The sequence below is a fragment of the Euleptes europaea genome, chromosome 1 (assembly GCF_029931775.1).
Source record: "Euleptes europaea isolate rEulEur1 chromosome 1, rEulEur1.hap1, whole genome shotgun sequence".
Lineage (NCBI taxonomy): Eukaryota > Metazoa > Chordata > Lepidosauria > Squamata > Sphaerodactylidae > Euleptes > Euleptes europaea.
Window position 1 is genome coordinate 83,738,554 of NC_079312.1, and position 6,000 is coordinate 83,744,553.

Sequence of the window (6,000 nt, forward strand, 5' to 3'; positions counted from 1 at the left end):
AGATGGGGGGACGCCGCCGAGGGGCCTGGCCGGCTCCCCCTCCAGCCTGGCCAGCGGCCGTGCGCCCTGGCGAGTCCCCGCCGGTACTGCCCTCCTGCGCTCGGCCCGGCGTTTCCGGGGCTCACCGTGCTTGCCGTAGTAGTTCTCCTCGCCGCCCGCCAAGCCCGCCGCCCGGGCTCGGTCCTGCCCGCCACCTCCTCCTCCTCCTCCTCAACGCCTCAGCCTCCTCCGCCAGCCAAAACCAGCGGGAAAAATCCCGCCCGCTGATTGGCTGCAGCCGCCTGCCTTGGCGCCGCCGGCCCTCGAGCGCCATGTGCAAAACCCGGCTGCGCTGTGAGGGGAGGGAAAGGGGGGGAGGAGGAGGAGGGCACTTTCCAGAGCCGCACTCAAGGGGCCAAAGAGCCGCATGCGGCTCGGGAGCCGTGGTTTGCCGACCACTGACCTGGGTGGTGATTGGAGAGCTGTCCCCCAGCAGAAACCTTTTGGTCCATTCACCCTCATCACCATATCCCATTTCCCTAATCAAAGGGTCAACTTTTATCTTAGTAAACTAATATGAGACCTTTATTATAAGGACCTCAATTCTAGACAGGCTAGAGCAGGGATAGCATTCTAAACTACCTAGCTAGGATGGATGGAAATGCAAAAAAAGCATATCTCGCTCTCATGGTTGCAAGATGGAGAAAGAGAGAGAGGGTGTTAGCTGGAAGGAAGGAAGAGTTCCTGAGGCGAGCAATCTACACATCAAAGGGACGGTATCAGAGCAGTAAAAAGGAAGAGATACACAGGTCCTGACCTATCTATCACTCTGACTCTCTATAGTCCCCTTCTGAAGTCTGAGGCTAAGAGACAGAGCAAAGGCCTTCACTTCCAACAGTCGAGCCTGAATGGGGGGAGAGAGCAAGTGACCAAAGCAAGCTACGTCAAGGGACACACACTCTCACACATAGCCCTGTATCCAACAACATCACTAAACCTGCCTAAATAATAGTAACGATGGAGATGAAGCATTTGGAAATGGAGTTCAGGATGACATACACTTTGAATATATACTTTGCCTATTAATTACAGAGTATCTGCTTACATTTACAAGCAGCAAATATCTATATTTCTCATTGTGTCACTCAGCTTTGCTTTGTGAACTTTTAATGTTCACAATTTGTACTCGGTCAGTGCTATCCTACACATGTTTAATCATAAATAAATAATTCACATAAATAAATAGTCATCCTTTTGATTGGACTTACAAATAAGTATGCATAGGCTTGCAGGCTGGAACAGTTTTAGTTAGTTGGTACTGAATCCTGAACCAAGGTCAGGGTAGGAACACAAAACTATTAAATCCAGAGTCTTAACTGACTTCACCACTTGTAGAACCTCTCCCTTTGAGGTGTGTGGTAACTAGGAAGGAGTACATGGAATTCTAGAGAGGGGTGAAAGCCTAAAGTAAGTGGAGTCTATTATGTCCACAATCAGCTGAGATCTAGGTGATAATCATTTGGCAGAGGAATTTCAATGATCCACATTGGATTTTAATCCTCAGGTGGTCTCATCTCAAGAGAACTCAGAAAGAACTGCTGGTTTTTTCTTGTGTTGTTCTTCTGTACATCTTTTTAAGGAAGGGGTCAGAGATACCCTGATTTATCCTTCCCATGTTGGGATTAAAATCACAGTCCTCAGATCCTCACATGTGTATATGAAACTGGCTTATTCTGAATCAGACCACTGGTCCATTATTCTGCCTGCACTAGCTAGCAGCAGTTATTCAGGGTCTTAGGCACAGAACAGACTTTGCCATAATATATGAGATCCTTTAACTGGAGATTCCTGGGATTCAGCCTGGGACCTTCCCCAAACAAAGACTGTGATCTGCCTCTAAACCACACCCTCTTTACAGTAGCAGTAAGCTAGAAGTACCCAACCATATGCAAGGATATGGAACACAGGATTTGCTCTAGGCTCAGGAACCCCAGAAAGTATTGTAAGACAGGGGGCTAGTTCAAAAAGAATGGGCAATATTTCATGAAAGGATAGATTGCAGGAGATTAGAAAAGGATTGACCTAAATAATTATCAACTCTTTTTTAGAGGCTTCCTATCCTGCACGCAGAAGATCCCAGTTTCAATCCCTGGCATTTCCAGGTAAAACAATCAGGTAGCAGATGATGTGAAAGACCTTTGCTTGAGACCTTGTAGAGCTGCTTCTAGTTAGACTAGACAATACTGACCATGATAGATCAATGATCTGACACAGTAGGCGTCAGCTTCATGTATTCAGGTGAAACCTGCAGGATTTGCAATGGGTTGCAAGAGGGAGAGAAAACAGAATTAGTTACAAGGTTTGTTATTGGTTAAAGTGATCATTACTATTTGAATCCAACTGATATCTCTCATTCAGTCTTTGCATGGTGCTCAAATACATGCTACCACTTTCCTATATAGTCTGCTGTTTGAGTTCAAATTACTCACACTGGCCAACCCCATGCCTCCAGATTTCATTCTCAGCCACTTTGATACCATGTGGACCAACTAAAAGATCAACACAGGATTTGGGACCTTTTCCTTACCTCAGAACATTAATGCAGGGGCAAGGGAAACATTTGCAGTAGAGGATTGGTGAGAACAAGCAGAATTGTTAACCATTTCCTTTCAGCCTTCTAAATGAAAGAACCTCCTACTGCTATTTTAGCCCATATTTTCCCAGCCAGATTCCTAGACTGGACATAATCCTGGCTTTGAGAAGAATTTACATGGATGAACTAATAGACACAGGAAGTTTTAGACATACCTTATTAATACCTGCCAATCACCCCTTCAGTTTTCTCCCCCACCTGCACCCACCCAAAAATATGGTGTTCCTACAATTGCAGTTTTGGGACCATGCCTTTGCTACAATTGTGTGTGTTGCTTCAGCTCATGGCTCCAAAATTCTCCTTAGGTACTATGGGTGACACTACATATGACCAATATAGTTTACAATAGAGTCTTCAGTGCAAAGACCATCTCCAGTTTGTGGGATATCTGTTACTTTTGACAAATAATCTAACCAGGGTGCCTCTGTCTATTGGGACATTAGTTCTGCTGAGCTATAAAGAGGCAGCAATACCGCAGAGAGACATAGCACCATGGTTCTTATCTCCTCTTCCCCCAGAGGAAAATGATTTCTATAAAAGCTCTTTGTGTGGGGACACCGTGCACACTCTCCCGGGTGATGTGTGTGCCCATAAATCATGACTTTCTGTGATTTATACACAGGTTCACAGGTTAGGTAGTTGCAGTAAACAGAATAAACAGAGCTCACTCAGGCTGAATTTATGGGCAGAAGGGAAGGCTCTTTAACCACCAAAGAAAGCCACTTTGTAGTCCCTTTTGTGTCCTCCCCCGTCTTTGCAGACTGATGGCTTTCACATTTATTTCCAAATTTCAGAGAACTGGAATTATGGCAGTTTTTAGGAATGACCCAGTAACCATGCCACTGGAATAAGATGATGAATAATTCTGGACTGCACTGATGATTCTCACAATGACCCCGTGGCTAACCAGCCCAAAGTGTGCCAATGATGTTACCTATTTATTTGCGGTATGCTGTGCAGAGGTTCTTGCAATCTAGTGGCAAAATCAGTGCTTCTCCAGACAAATTGCTCTCCTGTGTGTTAAGATTAGTGGTGATGAAATTGTGCTTGCTTGCTGAGGCCAATAGTGCCATATTTTCTCCTTGTTAGTGAACTTTTGTGCAAGCATTTGTACGTACAAGACCTCGGGCAAGTTTTCCCACCAACTGGGAGTGGCTCATGAAAAATCTTTATGCAATGCTTTGAGCTACTGGAAGGACCAGTGTGGACAGAATGAGCTTATCATAGCATAGCTTTCCCCCACTAAGTAAAAACTGTTCTAAGCCGATGGAAGGGTACCATAAAGTCCAGTCCATAATAAATGGGGTGTGCAGGAGGATCTTTGCTGCTAAAGGCAATGGTCAGGCTGAGGGGATTACCTCTTTGTAGCTTCCCTCCCCACTTTTCTTTTGAAAAGCAGTGTAGTTGGGCACTCCAAGCAAAATCCTTTTGATTTTATTATAGTACCTTCCACCCGGATGGAACCAGAAAATTATATTAACAATTGATCCTACAACTATTACCAATTGCATGATTGCTAAGGTTCCCAAGTCTCTCTTCACCACTGATGGGAGGTTTTTGGGGCGAAACCTGAGGAGGGTGGAGTTTGAGGAGGGAAGGGCCATGAAGTCCAATTGGCAAAGCCACCATTTTCTCCAGGTGAACTAATCTCTATTGGCTGGAGATCATTTGTAATAGCAGGAGATCTCCAGCTACTACCTGGAGGTTGGCAACCCTAATGATTGCATTGGCCACTAAATTCAGTCACCTGTATCAATGTGAGCTCTAGCCCTGCGGCAGACCTTAAACAGATTCCAGCAGACGGCAAATCCACAAAAGCAGTTTTATTGGTTATCATCGACAGGTTTCAGAAGCCATATTCAGAAGGACACTAGTAAGGGGCAAAGGCAAGGTGCAGAGCATATATGGAAAAGCAACAGGAGATAACTGGTAACCTAGGCAACCCCCTTCCCAGAGGCAGGAAGGAGCACTTGGCAACAGTATGGGAATTTAGGAAGACTAAACACGGGGCACAGATTGACCTTGGACAGAACAGCACAACAGCACCTGGGAGCAGCACAATCGCACTACCGCATACCATTCTCAAGGCTTGCTCCTGACACTCAAGGACAGCTGCTTTTTGCTTATCAGATGCTACAGATGAACTACAGATGGAAATCTGTAGATGAAAAGCCAGAATGTTATAGTAGTTAAGGTGTCTGACCTGGATGACTGGGGTCATTTATGCATGGGAGTTTTACCTGAGGTTTGTTGCTTGCTAAACCCACACTTTCGTGTTGGGAATCTATGCACCAGCAGTCTCCAAGCTCAAATCAAGTCCTGCCCCTTTAAATGCTGCTTTGAAATTGGCTTTCTTGTAGTGCTTACTGTGAGAGCAAATTCCCCCCAAAAACCCAAATGCCACATAAAAAAGCATTTTGAGAACATCAACAACAACCCCCCCCACACACACACAAACAGAGCAATCTGAAAGGGGGGGTGAGAAATCCAAGCCTTGGTTTTAAAAAGATTTCCTTCTGCTCACAAAGAGCTCTCAGGAAGCAGGAAGTATTTGAATCCCTGCCTCTGGACATACTGCTTTATAATTGGCTGTGAAAGAAACCAGGCTTGCGTGTCCCACATTTTGCCTTATGCATGGGGATTTCACCCGGGCTTTTCTCCGGGAAGGTAAAAGAGTTAGGTTAACAGAGGAATGGGAAGACCCGGACATTGCAAGGGCTGGGGACAAGTTCATCTCTAATGGAGGGAAAACTCATGCATAATTCCAAGGAACAACTGATTCAGATCGGGGGCAAATGTGAGTGAAAGTACCCATGCATAAACGACCCCACCAAGAAGTTCACTAGGTGATTTTGGGTCAGTTAATCTCTCTCAGCCTAACTCACTTCACAGGGCCACTGTTATTGTGAGGACAGAACAGAGGAAAAGATGAGAATGATGTAAGCCATTTTGGATTCTGGTTGAGAAGAGAAGTGAGGTATAAATACCTGAAAGTCAAATGTTTCCACACAAGGATTGGTATTGCTGGATTGGAGTATAGATATGAGAATGACTGAAAGTGCATCATTGCATAGAAATTATTATATTTCTTCTCAGTGAAAACTCTGCTAACTTGAGGATTTAGTAGTAAACATGCATCATGCATACATTATAAATGATTTCCTGAAATTTAACTTTACTAATATTTCTCCCATCTTTAAAAGCTTTTGTGTTGAAAAGAATGCAGGAACAGTTGGCCTTCGATAAATCATGAACATCTTTATTTAATTCGATTTGAAACAGAGTCATATTTTTAAAACAGTACCATTTAAATTCACAAATTGTTCTAAGTTCGGGAGACTTGCCAAAGCTGTTGTTTTTAATATGTT